The sequence below is a fragment of the Zalophus californianus genome, chromosome X, assembly GCF_009762305.2.
Source record: "Zalophus californianus isolate mZalCal1 chromosome X, mZalCal1.pri.v2, whole genome shotgun sequence".
Lineage (NCBI taxonomy): Eukaryota > Metazoa > Chordata > Mammalia > Carnivora > Otariidae > Zalophus > Zalophus californianus.
In genome coordinates, this window is record NC_045612.1 from 85252425 (window position 1) to 85271377 (window position 18953).

Below are 18953 nucleotides of genomic sequence, written 5' to 3' on the forward strand. Positions count from 1 at the left end.
AGATTCAGTGTAATCCCAAAGTAACAGCAAGTTATTTTGTAGACATTGAAAAAATGATTTTATATTTATGTGCAAAGACAAAAGACAAGAGTTCTCAACACAAATTAGAAGAAGAAAGAAGCTGGAGGACTGACACTATCTAACTTCAAGGCTTACCATAAACCTACAGTAATCAAGGTAGCATAGCACTGGCAAAATAATAAATAGATAAATGGAACAGAAGAGAGTCCAGAAACACATCCATACAAATATACAAAAATAATCTTTGATTAAGGAACAAAGGCAATTTAATGAAGAAAGTATAGACTTCTCAACAAATGGTGTTGGAACAACAGGACATCTACATGCAAAGTAAATAAATGTAGACACAGACTTTACATTAACCTAAACTGGACCATAGATCTAAATGTAAAACACAAACTATAAAACTCCTAGAAGATAACATATGAAAAAATCTAGGTGACCTTGGGTTTGGCAATCATAATTTAGATACAATACCAAATGTGCAACCCATGAAAGAAAGAACTGATAACTTAAACTCAATTAAAATTAAACACTTGTGCTCTGCAAAACACACTCTTTTTCCTTTTTTTAAAGTTTTTATTTAAATTCCAGTTAGTTATCATACAGTGTAATATTAGTTTCAGGTGTACAATTTAGTGATTCAATACTTACATACATCACCCAGTGCTCATCACAAGTGCACTCCTTAAACCCCATCACCTATTTAATCCACTCCCCCATCTAACCCCTGACTCTGGTAATAATAATTTTGTTCTCTGTAGTTAGGAGTCTGTTTCTTGGTTTGCCTCTCTCTCTTTTTTCCCTATGATGGCTTGTTTTGTTTCTTAAATGCCATACATAAGTGAAATCATATGGTATTTGTCTTTCTCTGACTGACTTATTTTGCTTAGCATAATACTCTCTAGCTCCATCCATGCCATTAAAAATGGCAAGATTTCATTCTTTTTGATGGCTGAGTAATAGTCCATTGTGTGTGTGTGTGTGTGTGTGTGTGTGTGTGTGTGTGTGTGTGTGCTGATGTGAATGTTATATATATATGTGTGTGTGATATATATATATATCACATCTTCTTTATCCATTCATTAGTCAATTAGTCAATGGACACTTGGGCTGTTTCCATAATTTGGCCATTGTAGATAATGCTACTATAAACATTGGGGTGCATGTATCCTTTTGAATTAGCATTTTTGTATTCTTTGGGTAAATACTTAGTAGTATAATTGCTGGATTGTAGCATAGTTCTATTTGCAAAACACATTTTTAAGAGAATTAAAAGACAAACCAGATCTGTAAAATACATATCTAATTAAGGACTGGCATCTAAAATATACAAAGGAAAAACTCAACAATAACAAAACAAACAACATAATTAAATATGGGCAAAAGATATGAACAAATAATCTCACAAAACGAGATAAACAGATGAGAAGTAAGCATGTGAAAAGATGCTCAACATCATAATTATTTAGTGAATTGTAAATTAAAATAGTAATAGGAAACCACTACAATGTCTAAAATCCAAAACACTGCCAAATGCTGGCAAGGATGAGGAACAAAAGGAATGAATTCTCATTCATTTCTAGTGGAAATGCAAAATAGTACAGCCAATTTGGAAGACAGTTGGCAATTTCTCACAAAATGATCCATCAATCAAACACCTTGGCATTTGCCCAAATGAGTTGAAAATAATATCCATACAGGAGAGAGGCTAGGAAGATGGTGGAGTAGGAAGATCCTAAGCTCACCTCATCCCACAGATACAACTAGGTAACACTCACATCAGCATAAATAAACCAGAAAATGATCTGAAGACTGACAGAACAAACTCCACAACTAAAAGTACAGAAGAGGTCACATCAGAGAAGGTGGGAAGGGTGAAGACATGGTTTGGGAGAAAAATGGACCTTGGCTGTCCATGGTGGGGAGGAAGCCAGTGGTGCAGAGAAGGGCAAGAAACACACTATCACATTGGGGATCCTGCATGGGGCAGACAAATCCCCATAATATTTAGCTTTGAAAGTGAGAGGGGCTGAATTTCATGAGTTCTTACAACCAGCGGAACTTAAAGCCTGGAATTTTAAAAATCTGCAGGATCTGCTCTAGGAGAGCCCAGAGGACAACAGGAAGCTGAGTCCCCACCCTTGAAAAGACAGTAGGACAAACAGTCCACAGAGATACAGACTGGAAGCAGCAATTTGAAAAACGACGGGGGCAGACAAGAGGGAGAATGATTTACTCATCTCAGAGTGTGGTCCAGAGAGGCAGGGATCATGGGGAGATACCTCCAGGAACAAAGTAGCTGGCACATGCCATTTTCCTCCCCAACACACCCAGCATAAACACAAAGCCACGTGTGGGAACCTGCATGGTGTCCACACTCACTACCTAACTTACACCAAAACCTGCCCCTTGTGCTTCTGTGGATGCACCCTTCCCAGCCACACTTGTCTCAGTTCCAGCACTATGGACCCCTCCCCGAGAAGAACTGCACAAACCCAACTAACACCTCATCTCCTGACCCATACGTTTTATGGGAATTCAGTTCTGGTGATGGTGGTAGCAGGTCTCACTCAGCAAACAGACTGGTGCATACCTTGTTAAAACACATGCCACCCTCACCAGGAACCAAACACAGCTCACAGCAGGCAAAGAGAGCCACTGTAGACAACCGGACTGAAGGAAAAAGCAGCCAGAACTCTACAGAAGGGCACATACAACACACAGAAGACACTCCCTGAAGTGCCAGGTCCTGGGGAGGAGGGGATACTGAACTGCTGGGCATTACAGGACCTCTTCTTCATAAAGCCATTACCTTCAAGAGCAAGAGATGTAGCTGACTTTTCTAAAATACAGAAACAGAAGAGTTAGATAAAATAAGGAGACAGAGGAATATTTCCCAAATGAAAGAACAGGACAAAATCACAGCAAGAGACCCAACCAAGACAGCTATAAGTAATATGCCTGATATAGAATTTAAAGTAATGATCATAAAAATACTCACTGGACTTGAGAAAAGAGTAGAAGATATCAGTGAGAACTTAACAAAGAGATTAAAAAGAGGCAAGCAGAGATGAAGAACACAAAAACACTTGATAGAATAGAGGGGATGCTAGATGAAGCAAATGAATTAATTAATGACCTGGAAGAGAGAGTAATTAAAAGTAATCAAGCTGAGCAAATAAAAGGAAAAAATATGCAAATGAAGAATAGTCCTAGGGGACTCAGTGGTCAATCAAGCGTAATAACATTCACATTATAGGGATCCCAGAAGGAGAAGAGAGAGAAAACGGGGAAGCAAATTTATTTGAAGAAATAATGACTGAAAACTTCCCTAATCCATGGAAGGAAACAGATATCCAGATTCAGGAGGCAGAGAGATTCCCCAAAAAATCAACACAAAAAGGTCTACACCAAGACACATAGTAATCAAAATGGCAAAAAGTAGTACTAAAGAAAAAATTTTAAAGCAGCCAGAGAAAAGAAGACAGTTACACACAAAGGAAGGCCAATAAAGCTATCAGATCTTTCACTACAAACTTTGCAGGCCAGAAAGGAGTGGATATATATTCAAAGTGCCAAAAGGGACAAATCTGCAGCCAAAAATTCTCTATCCAGCAAGGTTATCATTCACAATAGAAGGAGAGATAAAGAGTTTCTCAAACAAAAACTAAAGGAGATCATGACCACTAAACCAGCTCTACAAGAATTATTAAAGAGGACTCTTTGAGTGGATGAGGTGCCTGGGTGGCTCAGTTGGTTAAGCGTCTGCCTTCAGCTCAGATCATGATCCCGGGGTCCTCGGATCGAGTCCCACATTGGGCTCTCTGCTCAGCAAGGAGTCTGATTCTCTTTCTCCCTCTGCTCCTCCCGCCACACACTCATGTACTTTCTCTCTCTCTCTAATAAATAAATAAATTCTTTTAAAAAGAGGATTCTGGGGCTCCTGGGTGGCTTAGTCGTTAAGCGTCTACCTTTGGGATCGAGCCCTGCATTGGGCTCCCTGCTCTGTGGGAAGCCTGCTTCTCCCTCTCCCACTCCCCCTGCTTGTGTTCCCTCTCTCACTGTGTCTCTGTCTGCAAATAAATAAATAAAATCTTAAAAAAAAGATTCTGAGTAGAAAGGAAAGACCATAAGTGAGAGTATGAAAAGTAAAAAACACAAAAGCAGTAACTATTTCTGTAAAAATCAGTCAAGGTATTCATAAAATAAAACAATGAAAATATGACACCATATACCTAAAATGTGGGGAGGAGAGGAGTAAAGAATGGATTCAAACTTAAGTGACCATCAACTTAATATATACTGCTATATGCAGAAGATGTTATACACAAACCCAACAGTAACTACAAATCAAAAACCAGGAATAGATATGCAAAGAATAAAGAGAAAGGAATCCAGGTATATCACTAAAGAAAGTAAAAAAAAAAAAAAAAAACAAACATGAAAGCAAGAGAAGAAAGGATCAGAAAAAAAAAAAAAAAAACAGGGATGCCTGGGTGGCTCAGATGGTTAAGTGTCTGCCTTCAGCTCAGGTCATGATCCCAGGGTCCTGGGATCGAGCCCTGCATCGGGCTCCCTGCTCAGTGGGGAGCCTGCTTCTCCCTCTCCCTCTGCCTCTCTCCCTGCTCATGCTCTCTCTCTCTCTCTATCTCTGTGTCTCAAATGAATAAATAAAATCTTAAAAAAAAAAAACTACAAAAACAGCAGCCAAGCAAGTAACAGAATGGAAATAAATACATATCTATCTGTAAGTAATTTGAATGTAAATGGAGTAGATGTTCCAATCAAAAGACAAAGGGTAACAGAATGGATTAAAAAAAAAAAACAAACCAAGACTAATCTCTATGTTGCCTACGGGAAATTCATTTTAGACCTAAAGACATCTGCAGATTGAAAGTGAGAGGATGGAGAAACATCTATCATGCAAATGGATGTCAAAAGAAAACAGGAGTAGCAATACTTATGCTAGACAAAATAGACTTAAAACAAAGATTGTAACAAGGAGCTAAGGGCACTGTATAATAATAATGTGGACAATCCAACAAGAAGATATAACAATTGTAAATATTTATACACCCAACATGGGAGCACCCAAATACATAAAACCATTCATAATAAACATAAAGGAAACAATTGATTATAATACAGTAATAATAATAGGGGACTTTAACACCACACATACATTGAAGGATAGATCATCCAAACAGAAAATCAGCTAGGAAACAGTAGCTTTGGGTGACACACTGGACCATATAGATTTAACAGAAATATTCAGAACATTCCATCCTAAAACAGAATACACATTTTTTTTCAAGTACACATGGAACATCCTCCAGAATAGATCACATATTAGCCCACAAAACAAATCTAAACAAAGTAGAAGATTGAAGTCATATCATGCATTGTTTCTTACCACAATGCTTTGAAACTAGAAATCAACCACAAGAAAAAATCTGGAAAGACGACAAATACATGGAGGTTAAATGAGATGCAACTATGTCAAAAACTAATGATGTAATGTATGGTGATTAACATAACATAATAAAAAAATAAATAAAATAAAATCAATGAGAAAATGAAAAAAAATGAGATGCAACTAAATGATGAATGGGTCAAAGAAGAAAACAAAGAAGAAATAAAAAATTACATGGAAATAAGTAAAAATGAAAACATAACAGTTCAAAATTTTTAAGATGCAGCAAAAGCAGTTCTAAGAGGAAAGTTTATAGCAATACAGGCCTACCTCAAGAAGCAATTAAGATTTCAAGTAAACAACCTTACTTTACACCTAAAGGAGCTAGAAAAAGAACAACAAACAAAACCCAAAACAAACAGAAGGAAGGAAATAAAAAAACTAGAGTAGAAATAAATGATATAGAAACTAAAAAAGCAATAGAACAGATCAATGAAACCTGGAGCTGGTTCTTTGAAAAAAAATTAATAAAGTTGATAAATTTCTAGCCAGACTTATCAAAAAGAAAAGAGAAAGGACCCAAATAAATAAAATCACAAATGAGAGAGGAGAAATAACAACCAACACCACAGAAATAGAATCTAAGAGAATATTATGGAAAAACTATATGTTAACACATTGGATAACCCAGAAGAAATGGATAAATTTCTAGAAACATATAAATTACTGAAACTGAAACAGGAAGAAATAAAACACTTGAACAGACTGATAACCAGCAAAGAAATTGTATCAGTAATCAAAAAATTCCCAACAATCAAAGACCAGGACCAGATGGCTTTCCAGGCAAATGCTACCAAACATTTAAAGAAAAGTTAACACCTATTCTTCTTAAACTATTCCAAAAAATAGAAAAGGAAGGAAAATTTCCAAATTTATTCTATGAGGCCAGCATTACCCTGATACCAAAACCAGATAAAGACTCCATTAAAAAAGAGAACTATAGGCTAATAGCCTGATTAACATAGATGCAAAGTTTCTCAATAAAAAACTAGCAACCTGAATCCAACAATACATTTAAAAAATCATTCACCATAATCATGTGGGATTTATTCTTGGGATGCAAGGGTGGCTCAATATTTGCAAGTCAATCAAAATGATACATCACATCAATAAGAGAAAAGATAACCATATGATCATTTCAATGGATGCAGAAAAAGCATTTGACAAAGTACAGCATCCATTCATGATAAAAACCCTCAAATAAAGTAGGTTTAGAGGGAACATACCTCAAAATAATAAAAGCCATATATGAAAAACCCACAGCTAATATCATCCTTAAAGGGGGAAAAACTGAGACCATTTCCCCTAAGGTCAGGAACAAGATAAGGATGCCCACTCTTACCACTTTTATTCAAATAGTACTGGAAGTTTTAGCTACTGCAATTAGACAACAAAAAGAAATAAAAGGCACTTAAATTTGTTAGGAAGTAGTAAAATTTTCACTATTTACAGATGATATGATACTCTATCTAGAAAACCCAAAAGACTACTAGAACTGATAAACAAATTCAATAAAGTTGCAGGATACAAGATCAATGTACAGAAATCTGTTGCATTTCTATACAGTAATAATGAAGCAGCAGAAAGAGAAATTAAGAAAACAATCTCATTTACAATTGCACTAAAATAATAAAATATCTAAGGATAAACTTAACCAAAGAGGTGAAAGACCTGTACTCTGAAAACTATAAAACATTGATGAAAGAAATTCAAGATTACACAAAGAAACGGAAAGACATTCCATGTTCATGGATTTGAGGTATAAATATTGTTAAAATGTCCATACTACCCAAAGCTATCTACAGATTTAATGCAATCCATATCAAAATACCAAAAGCATTTTTCACAGAACTAGAACAAACAATTCTAAAATTTGTATGGAACTATAAAAGACCCTGAATAGCCAAAGCAATCTTGAAAACGAAAAACAAAACCGCAGATACCATAATTGCAGACTTCAAGTTATATTAGAAAGTGGTAGTAATCAAAACCATATGGTACTGGCATAATAATAGATACACAGATCAATGGAACAGAATAGAAAGCCCATAAATAAACCCACAACTTTATGGTCAATTAATCTTCAACAAAGGAGACAAGAATATGCAATAGGAAAAAATCTCTTCAACAAATGGTGCTGGGAGAACTGGACAGCTCCATGTGAAAGAATGAAACTGAATCACTTTCTTACACCACACACAAAAATAAACTCAGAATGGATTAAAGCCCTAAATGTGAGATGTGAAACATAACAATCCTAGAAGAGAACACGGACAATAATGACTCTGACATCAGTAGTGGCAATATTTTTCTAGATATGTCTCCTCGCAAGGGAAATAAAAGCAAAAATAAACTATTAGGACTACATCAAAACAAAAAGCTTCTGCAGAGTGAAACAATAAAACTAAAAGATAACCTACTGAATGGGAAAAGATATTTGCAAATGATACATATGGTAAAGGGTCTGTTTCCAAAATATATAAGGAACTTATACAAATCAACACCCAAAAAAACAACTAATCTAACTTAAATATTGGCCAAAGATATGAACAGACACTTCTCCAAGGAAGACATCCAGATGGCAAACAGACACATGAAAAGATGCTCAGTATCATTCATCACCAGGGAAATGCAAATCAAAACTACACTGACATACTACCTCACACCTGTCAGAATCGCTAAAATGAAAAACACAAGAAACAACTGTTGGTGAGGATGTGGAGAAAAAGGAACACTTACACTGTTGGTGGGAATGCAAACTGTGTAAAAAAGTGCCGCCACTGTGTAAAACAGTATGGAGGTTCATCAAAAATGCAAAAAATAAAACTACCCTACAATCTAGTAATTGCACTACTATTTACCCCCAAAATGCAAAAACACTAACTCAGATGAATAGATGCATCCCTATATTTATTGTAGCATTATTTACAAAAGCCACTTTATGGAAGCAGAGCAAGTGTCCATGGATAGGTGAATTGATAAAGAAGAAGTGGTGTATATACATATATATGTACAATGGAATATTAGTCAGTCATAAATAAGAACGAAATCTTGTCATTTGCAATGACATGAATGGAACTGGACAGTATTATAGTTAATGGGATAAATCAGCCAGAGAAAGACAAATACCATGTGATTTCACTCATATGTGGAATTTAAGAAACAAAGGAGCAAAAGAAAAAAGGCGAGAGGGAGAGACAAATCAAGAAATAGACTCTTATAGAGAACAAACTGATAGTTATCAGAGGGGAGATGGGTTGGGAGATGGGTGAAATAGGTGATGAGAAGTAAGGAGGGCACTTGTCATGATGAGCACTGGGTGATGTATGGAATTGTTGAATCACAATATTTTACACCTGAAACTAATATAACACTGTATGTTAATTATACTGGAATTTAAAAAACACACACACACAAAGTGATATCACCACACACCTGTCACAATGGCTAAAATCAAAAATACAAGAAACAAGTGTTGGTGAGGATGTGGAGAAAAAGGAACCCTCATGCACTGTTGGTGGGAATGCAAACTGGTACAGCCACTGTGCAAAACAGTATGGAAGTTCCTCAAAAAGTTAAAAAACAGAACTACCCTACAATTCAGTAATTGCACTATTGGGTATTTACCAAAAAAAATACAAAAACGTTAATTCCAAAGGATACATGCACCCCCATGTTTATTGCGGGATTATTTACAATAGCCAAATTATGGAATCAGCCCAAGTGTCTATCAAGTAACTAATGAATCATTGAACAGTATATCAAAAACTAATGATGTTCTATATGTTGGCTAATGGAATTTAAAAAATAGATAAATGCATAAAGAAGATGTGGTATATGTAAACAAAATGATTAGCTTTTAACATATCTCCTTAAGTAGTTTTTACTTGTTTTGCTGTAGAACGAGTTGAACAAATATGTGTCTAATAATTACACTATTTTAAACTGCAAAGATAGATTTTATCAAGTTTATACTGACAAAACCAAGAATGTGAATTCAAAGATGAAAGTAATGGTCATGTACAAATGAATACTTCAGCCTTAGCAAGGAACGGACAGCTCTCTTCCTATTCTACATTTTGAGCTACCCCTGCTCTGTCCATTTCTCTGGCCCACTTCCCCTGTGCCCCTCCTTAGCATTCCCACTATAGTCTGTACCCATTTATATTTCAGAGTCGACAGTTTGTTTGTTTTTATTTGTCTGCTTCCAATATAAGGTTATGAAATCCATGATTATGACAATGTTTCATTGGTCTTTGAATATCCAGGGCAAAGAACACTTATGTAAATATGGTGGACAGAACTATCTGCTATCATAATAAATTAATATTTTATAGACAACACAGATAGGAAAAATGCACACTTGTAATAGGGACTTGATATAGTGGATGCTATTTTTGTAGGTATAATTTCTATGACTTTTGAAATTAGCTTTCAAGCAAACTTTTTGGGTACTGTGAGGATTTCTGGGATAATCTCATTAACAAAAAAATTTTAGCAGCCCCACCAGCTATCTAGCAAAATTCTCATTATAAAGCCTAACTTAGCACAGTGTTTTTAACAGCACCTCAGTCATGCATGTGATAGAACTTTAAGATTTACAAAATATGCTCAAAATTCAGATTAGTATTTCTTAATGTTTTCATTTATATTGTATCATCTTTTACTCAAACTCAATTTAAAGGAAATTTTATATCAGTACTGAAAATATAAAACATGCATTACATGCTATGGTAAATATTTTTAAAAATTAATTCCATGAGTGACAGGGGCCAAACCATGGTGGAGAAGGCTCAAAAGAGTGTAAAGATTGCTCCTGAAGCAGCTGTGTATGTAGAAAGTGAAATCTGGGGTGATGTAACTGTAAGATCTAGGACAGCGATCCACTCTAAAGCACAAATTATTACAGAAGCCAAGCCAATAGTGACTGGTGAAGGTAACCTAATAGAAGAACAGGTGCTTATCATAAATGCTCAACCTGATATCACCCCTAATGCTAAAGATCCATAACTGAAACCTATGATCGTTGGCACCAATAATGTGTTTGAAATTGGCTATTATTCCCAAGCCATGAAAATGGGAGATAATAATGTTATTGTATCAAAAGCATATGTGGACAGAAATCTAATATTGACAAGTGGTTGCATCATTGCAGCTTGTTGCAACCTGAATATGTTTTGAGGTCATCCCTGAGAATAGAGTGATCGATGGTGCAGACTGCCTTTGTGGTATGCAGACTGAGCAATCACAGCCCCAGATACTACAAATGGATTTCCTGATAAAAATCTTGCCAAACTACCACCACCTAAAGAAGACTATGAAAGGGAGCTCAACTCCAGTAATGTGTGAAGACAACAGTGAGATACCTCCTAAGGACTTGGTAATAAGATACCCCCAAGAGTAAAACTAATCAAATCAACATGTGGTGAGGAAGTATCAGTTTATCAAGACTTGCAGTGGTTTGGGAAGAACATACCTTGAGATTCACCACTTTGGGCACTAATTGCAAGCTTAACTGAACCATCTTTTGATTTGCTAATATGGCCTCTACACTAAAATTCAGGGATAAAAGGAACTCTGGATGAGAGCACCAGAATTCCATTCTGCACACAGTAAATTTAGAGAAGCTTTCTGATTTATACATTAGTCTTGTATGAATTTACTTTGTATAGCTCAGCCCCCAAGTCTGTCAATTTAGTCTATGAATTCTAGATATTCTGATAAAATAGTTTCTGACCCTTTAGGACAAAGAACAAATCAAACCTAGACTGTATTGTGCAAACTTCACTCTGTGGGGCTTCTCCATAGAGAGGCTACCAGCCTTCTCTTACTAACAATCTCTATCTTACTGAGACTGAACTCAAACTTCATCACAGACATTCTAGGGAGTTATGCTAAGTGGTAAGACAAACCCTGACATGCTTGTGACATAAAAAGTAGCAACTGGCAGGAAGAAGAAAGAAACCATTTTATCATAGCATCTTACTGCAATGTGGTGATAGCTCTTGGGTCAAGATGATAGATTTTCACCAGTTGAATAGTATCAAGTTTAGAAAAGTTACTTTACACTGCTCTCTTATTCATCAATGAACACACACTATAGTAATTATCTATGCTGCATAGAAAATTGCATCCAAAATGTAGCAACTTAATACAGTGAACATTTATCTTACACAGTTTTGGAAGGTCAAATCTAGGAATGGTGTAGCTGGTGGTTCTCGCTCAGTGTGTCTCATGAAGTTCCTCTCAAGAAGTCAGTCAGACCTGCAGTTATCTGACGACTTGACCGGGGCTGGATAGTCCACTGGCAGGAGGCCTCGGTTCCATACCACGTGAGCCTCTCCACTGGGCTGTTGGGTATCCTCATGACATGGCAGCTGGCTTCCCTCAGCTTCCTTCAGATCCAAGAGAGGAAGGACCTTGTCTCTAAAGTTGCACAAGATCAGTTCCACTTCATTTTATTTCTTAGAAGCAAGTCACTAAGTCCATCTCACACTCAAGGGGGAGGGGATTAAGCTCCACCTTTTAAATGGAGGAGCATCCAAGAATTCATGTTCATATTCTAAAACCACCAGCACATACACACACATCCATTTATACCTGGATTTCTAACTAGTACACTGTCCACATCTCTCAAGGGTCTCCATATTGGGGAAGCTGGGTTCAGGAAGGACTCTCTTTATTAATGGGAATGGCACATGACATCATCAGAGGTCTTATAACCTATAAACACTGTCTTCTTAGAAATTTAGACTACTTGTCCCTAAATATATCATATATTTCATTAAGCACAAGTTTAACTTCTCTCGGTTGAGTAGAAATTATTATAAATAAAAATTCTGAAGGATAAAAATTTTAATTCAATGAAGAAAACTATAAAAGTTTAAAAATGAAGAATGAAATATAAATGATAAACTTAATTGATTTCCCTTTTACTAAACACTCTGGAAATGCTTAGTTATTTAATCTTCAAAACTGTCATTTAATTTTTTTTTCAAAGATTTATTTATTTACTTTAGAGAGAGAGAGTACGGGGGGGAGGGGCAAAGGGTGAGGGACCGAGAATCTTAAGCAGACGCTGTGCTGAGTGCAGAGCCAGAGGTGGGGCTCCATCTCAGGACCCTGAGATCATGGCCTGAGCCCAAACCAAGAATCAAATGCTTAACTGACTGCACCACCCAGCTGCCCCCATTTTACACTTAGTGTACCACTCAATTCATCTTGGTTGCTGCCCCTTACCTGAGTGCCACTTTTAGAAAAAAGAAAAGAGAATATTTAGACAAAAGAACAAGCACTTTGAAATTAGACAGATTTGGGATTTAATCCTAATACTTGCCCTCTACTGCTACCCAACATTGTAAACTATAAAAATCCCCACTACTCTTCATTATAGGGAAATAAATAAACACGTAAAGCAATTAGCACAGTGCCTAATAAATAGCAAACTCAAAAACACCAGCTATAATTTTTGTCATTGTTCAATAACAGAAAAGAACATTAATGTTTCTAGATTTGAGCTTTAGACATTTGCCACACATTTTCTCAGATGTTTACATCCCTCTTTTCTTGTCAAAAACATTTAGTCCCAGAGAAGTTACATGACTCATCTTCTTGTGGATCCTACTTTCTAATTTCCCATTTGAACCCCAGCCTATATTCCACTCAACTTCCAGCATAACAAACTACTCCAAGTTCCCTGAACCCAGCAAGCTCTCTTTCACCTCCACATTCATTCTTCCTTCTGTACGCACACATGCTGGATGATTCTCCATTTGTTAATCAAGCTTTGATTTCCCCACCATTTAAAATTTTATGAGTCCCTTTGTTCATTGTATAGCTCTACACACTAGAACGAAATATTAATGGGAGCAGGGAATCTGACTGTTGTGCTCTCAGCTGTATCCCCAAAGCCTGAAAGACCTATAGTAAGTGATCCATAAATACTCATTGAAATAATTAACTGACCCTTGAACCAGTCTAGGATACACAGTCTGGTCCATACAGGGCTTCCACTTGAACTCTGGGAAACATGGAAACTGGGCAGACTTAGGGAAGGCCCATCATCCAAGGAGACAATACAACTAAGGCTTCAGTCTTCTAGAATCAGAACAGGATGGAATTCTACCTCTATCTCTTAAAAGTGTATGACTTTGGGGATGCTTCTCTACTTTTGTCAGCCTTAATTTCCTCCTCTTGTTAGTTATGCTAATTGGCTATTTGAAACTGCTCAACACTTTCATTCATTCATTCATTCAGCACACACTTATTGAATGTCTCCTATACTGACCAGCACTGCTTTGGGTGTCAAGGGTAAGTCATAAACAAGTTACATCTGTCAGTTCACAGTCTAATGAATGAGCAGACAAATAACTGTCTGTTTATAGCATAGTGGTATTAGGGCCATGATAAGGAAAGTACTGGGTTCTAGTAGTAGGGGTTGTAGGAGTGGTTGATGTTCTTCACTTCATGTTGTTTGTCTCTAATATTGAAGTCTGTCAGTCAACAAGTCCTGAAGTCTGCTTCTGGAATTATTCTTCATGTTTCTATTCTTGCAGGCTCTGCAATGCTTGAGCAGGCCTTGACTTGAAAAGACAAATATTGTAATCCTGAGGTTTTCCCCAGAGGTGGATCTTATCGACACCCAGAAGTATTTGATAGTAAAAAAAAGATAAAAATAGCTACCACTTGTTTTCAAATGTACTTATAGATTCTTATTTTATTCATTGGGTCATAATCCATTATTATTATTATTATTTTCTCATTATGATGCTCAAATTGTCCCATCTTAAAACATTACCTGTGTGCCAAGCACTACACTAAATGCTTTCTTTACCGTTTAAACCTTGCCACATACCTACGACAAATATCCTATTTTTATGCCAATTTTACATATTAGGTAATGAGTTAAAGGAAATGTAGAGGACTGTCAAGTCATAGTGCCAATAAAGAATGATGCTTAAAAACACAGACTCCATTCAAAATACCATCCTATACTATAAGAAACCAGGGCTCCTTGGGAAAATGCCTGATTCCAGGGCTGGAACAGCCAAAGTACAAAAAGAGTCTGAAACATCTTGCTGCACCAAAAAAGGTTTCAAAGAAAAATGTACATATGTAAAAGGACAAGGGAACAGGAGTCAAGGGGCTTCCAGTGACCAAATCTGGGCAAATTCAAGCCTCAAAATAAATCATGATGGTAATGGGTCATTACAAAGTGAATAAAATACATATTCATGAACCCATACTGAAACAAATGAAGACATGAATAATTAATAAATGAGGGTGAGAGAAAAGCTCTTCATTGCAGAAGAATCCTTACTAGTAAATGGGGGGAAATGATAAAGTTGGAAACATAATTTTTCAAACGTCATGTGTTAATAGATTCAGTGAAGAATCATCAATGGATGATAGAATGGAATATTTCCATACCCTCCAAGTATCTCCACACAAAATATTTAAGTGCACAAAGGGAAAATATTAACTTTATGTTGGAATAATCTGATGATACAGCTTTAACCAAGAGATAAAATTTAGTATCACCAATGATGGAATAAATGGATATCATGTGCTAACTGATACAATGCAATGAAAAGGATATAGTACCAATTTGCGGTCTTCCTTGCAGAAATGCATAAACTGAATCTAATCGTGAGAATAGAAAATCATGTAAACCCAAATTGAGGGACACTCTAGTAAATGGTTCATACGTCTCAAAACTGCGATGGCTGTGTAAGACAATAAGTTTGAGAACTTGTCCCAGAGTGAAGAAAAAGAAGTGAAATAACAACTAAATACAATGTGATACTAGACTGGAAAGAAGAATGGACAAACTATAAAATTTATAAAATTTTCTATAAATGACATTGGGTTTTTTTCAAAGTTTTACTTAAATTCTAGTTAGTTAACATATAGTGTAATATTGGTTTCAGGAGTACAATTTAGTGATTCATCACTTACATATGACACCTAGTGCTCATCGTAACAAGTGCCCTCCTTAATACTCATCATTCATTTAGCCCATCCCACATCCATCTCTCTCCATCAGCCCTCAGTTTGTTCTCTATTGTTAAGAGACTCATGGTTTGCTTCCATCTTTTATTTCCTTCTTATATGTTTATCTGTTTGTTTCTTAAATTCCCCAATGTTTATAGCAGTATTATCAACAATAGCCAAACTATGGAATGAGCCCAAATGTCTACCAACTGATGAATGGATAAAGATGTGTTTATATATATATTTTATTCATGTTATATTTTATGATTTTTTATTCATGTTATGTATGTTTTATTCATATTATGCTTATTCACATTATACATATAACACCAATGTTATATATATAACATTCTATTATATATATTATGGAATATTACCCATCAAAAAGAATGAACTCTTGCCATTTGTAATGATGTAGATGGAGCTACAGTGTATTATGCTAAGTGAAATAAGTCAGAGAAAGATAAATACTATACCATTTCACTCATATAAATGACATTGTTGAGATAATTAGCCACATTTGAATAAGGTCTGTAATGAAATATATAATAATATGGTATCAATGTTAATTTATTGATTTTGGTAATTGTAGTGTTTTTTAAGATTTTATTTATTTATTTGCAAGAGAGAGAGCACAAACAGAGGAGAGGAGCAGAGGGAGAAGCAGACTCCCTGCTCAGCAGGGAGCCCTATACGGGACTCAATTCCAGGACCCTGGGATCATGACATTGGATATAGGTCATGCCTATATCTGAATGCCGAAGTCAAACATTTAACCGACTGAGCCACCCAGGTGCCTGATAATTGTAGTGTGTTTATGCAAAAGGATGTCCTTGTTCTTATGAAGGTACTCTAAGGTATTTGGGGGTAGAAAGACTTATCTACAGCTAACTCTCAAATATTTTGGAAAAAATTTGTATGGATGTGTATCTGTATGTAGTGTGTGTAAGGAAAAGAAAAAGAGGGAAGGGAAAGAGAGAGTCAGAGAGAGAGGGAGAGAAAATAAGAGAGACAAAATATGCAAAATATAAACAATTGAAATATTTGGGTCAAGTATAAAGAGTTTTCTGTCCTTGGGCATACCCTTAAGGGTATAGATGGCATATAAAGCCACAAAATTGGATGTGATTACCAAGGGAATGAGTGTAGGCAGAGAAGAGAAAGGAAGCAAGGACTGAGTTCTGAGGAAGGTCAATGTCAAAAGGTCACAAGGAAAGGAGGAGAGCCAGCCAAGGAGATTGAGGAGGTCAGAGAACAACCAGGAAAGTATTGTCCCGGAACCCAGGTGTGTATGTGTCAACTTGGTTTGTTTCTCTAGAGAACCCTGAAAAACACACCAGGAAAGAAAGTACTTCCAGGAGGAGTGAGTGATCAACTCTATCCAAAATTATTGATAAGTCAAATGAGGAGAGGCCATTTGATTTAGAAATACTGATGACAACGATATCTTGACCAGAAGAGTTTTAGTTTAGTAGAAGGTGTATAAGCTTGATTGGTATGTGATTAAGACAGAATGGGAGAAGAACTGGAGACAGTACGTGTAGAAAACTCTCTCTGGGAGGTTTGCTATCAAGGAGAGGATAAATGGTCTTGCAGGTGGTAGAAGGAGTGAGATAAAAAGGTTTTTTGCTTGTTTTGTTTTGGGTTTTGTTTTTAAGATGAAAACAATAGGGGCGCCTGAATGGCTCAGTCTGTTAAGCATCTGCCTTCAGCTCAGGTTGTGATTCTGGGATAGAGCCCCTTGTCCGGCTCCCTGCTCAGGGGGGAGGCTGCTTCTCCCTCTACTCCTCGCTCCTGCTCTCTATCTCTGTCTCTCTCTCTCTCAAATAAATATAATCTTAAAAAAAAAGATGAAAACAAATAACACCAGTTTGTAGGCTGAAAGGAATAATCTAGCAGAGGGAGGAAAAGTGATGATGATCTTACAAATGCCCTGAGATCATGGATTTCTTTTTTGGTTTAGCCAATCTAGGTGAGAATTCCGATACTTGCAACAAAAAGAATTTTCATGAACAGAGTGAGCAATGTCTACGCATATCTACAAATTTGCTGTTTTATGCCTATTGAGCAGGTATAATTTATAAAAATACTCTCATTCTGGCTCAGATAATAAATTTTATGTACTAGGTTAGATGATAAATTATATAGGCACATGAATTAGTTAGGAACATCAGTTCTGAAGCCATAGATTCCAACTCTGGGCCTGTCACAAGCTGTCATGAGGGAAAGATTACTTAATTTGTGTTCAAGTTCTTCACATAAAAATGGGGTTATTAATGACACATATGTCATGGTATTGTGCTGACCAAATGAGGTAAAGCACCTACAGAGCTTACAAAAGGACTTGCCAAATATGGTAAATATTTCATAAATGTTAGGTAGTGTTAAATTTGCATGCAACTTGATGCAAATTTCCCCTTTACAGTAAAGAATGTAAACTGCTTGCACATCTGTTTTCCCTATCACACATATAACCTTAAAGCTAATTAGTTAACATGCGACTGAAAGTGCAATCATTCACAGATGCATTTTAGTTAGGAAACATGGAAATAGAGTATTAAACTGAGATACAAAGGAAATTTAAAAATCAATGTTAATCGATGGACTGTGTCAAGAGGCTTGGTGTTATGTGTAAATTTATGTGTCAACTTGACCAAGCCAAAGGATGGCCAGATATTAGGTCAAACATTATTCTGAGTGTGTCTGTGAAGATGTTTACAGATGAGACTAACATTTGCATAGGTAGACCGAGTAAAAAGACTGCCCTCTCTAATGTGGGTGCCCTGTATCCAATCAGTTGAAGGCTACATGGATCAAAAAGACTGACTGCTTGAGGGAATTCCCCTCTTGCCTGACTGCTTGAGATGGGACATTGCTCTTGTCCTGCCTTTACACTCGAACTGAAAGATCAGAACTTCTTGAGACCTGATCTCAGCAGCTGTTGGACTGCAACTTATACCATCGCCTCTCTTGGTTCTCAGGCCTTTTGACTTGAACTGAACTACACCAGAGCTCTCCTGGCTCTCCACCTTGCTGGCATAGATGTTGGTCTTCCTAGACCACATAATCATGTGAGCCAATTCATTGTAATAACTCTCTCTCTAAATATATATATATACATATCAAGGTTTTATATATATAATATATAACTATATATGTATAACACAGTGTTTTATATATATTTATAAAACAGTGAGGACATTCAGTGGTATATATAACTATATATATACACATAAAACAATATATTTTATATGTAAACAATACATATTTAATATATTATGTAAATAGAAATATATTTATTATATTTTTATATATTATATAAAATAAATATATTTTAATATATTTATATATATAAACAACACATAGAGAACAAGTTTATATATATTTATATATATACAAAACAATGGGGACATTTCCTGGTAAGATGTATGCCATACTTAGTGTGAAGGAGTTGCAAGCTGGA

General features: G+C 36.1%; 1 pseudogene; it reads left to right on the top strand.

Annotated features, from left to right (window-relative positions):
* Positions 1–10259: 10259 nt before the first annotated feature.
* On the top strand, positions 10260–10901 carry LOC113930387 (annotated as a pseudogene).
* The last annotated feature ends 8052 nt before the right edge of the window (positions 10902–18953 follow it).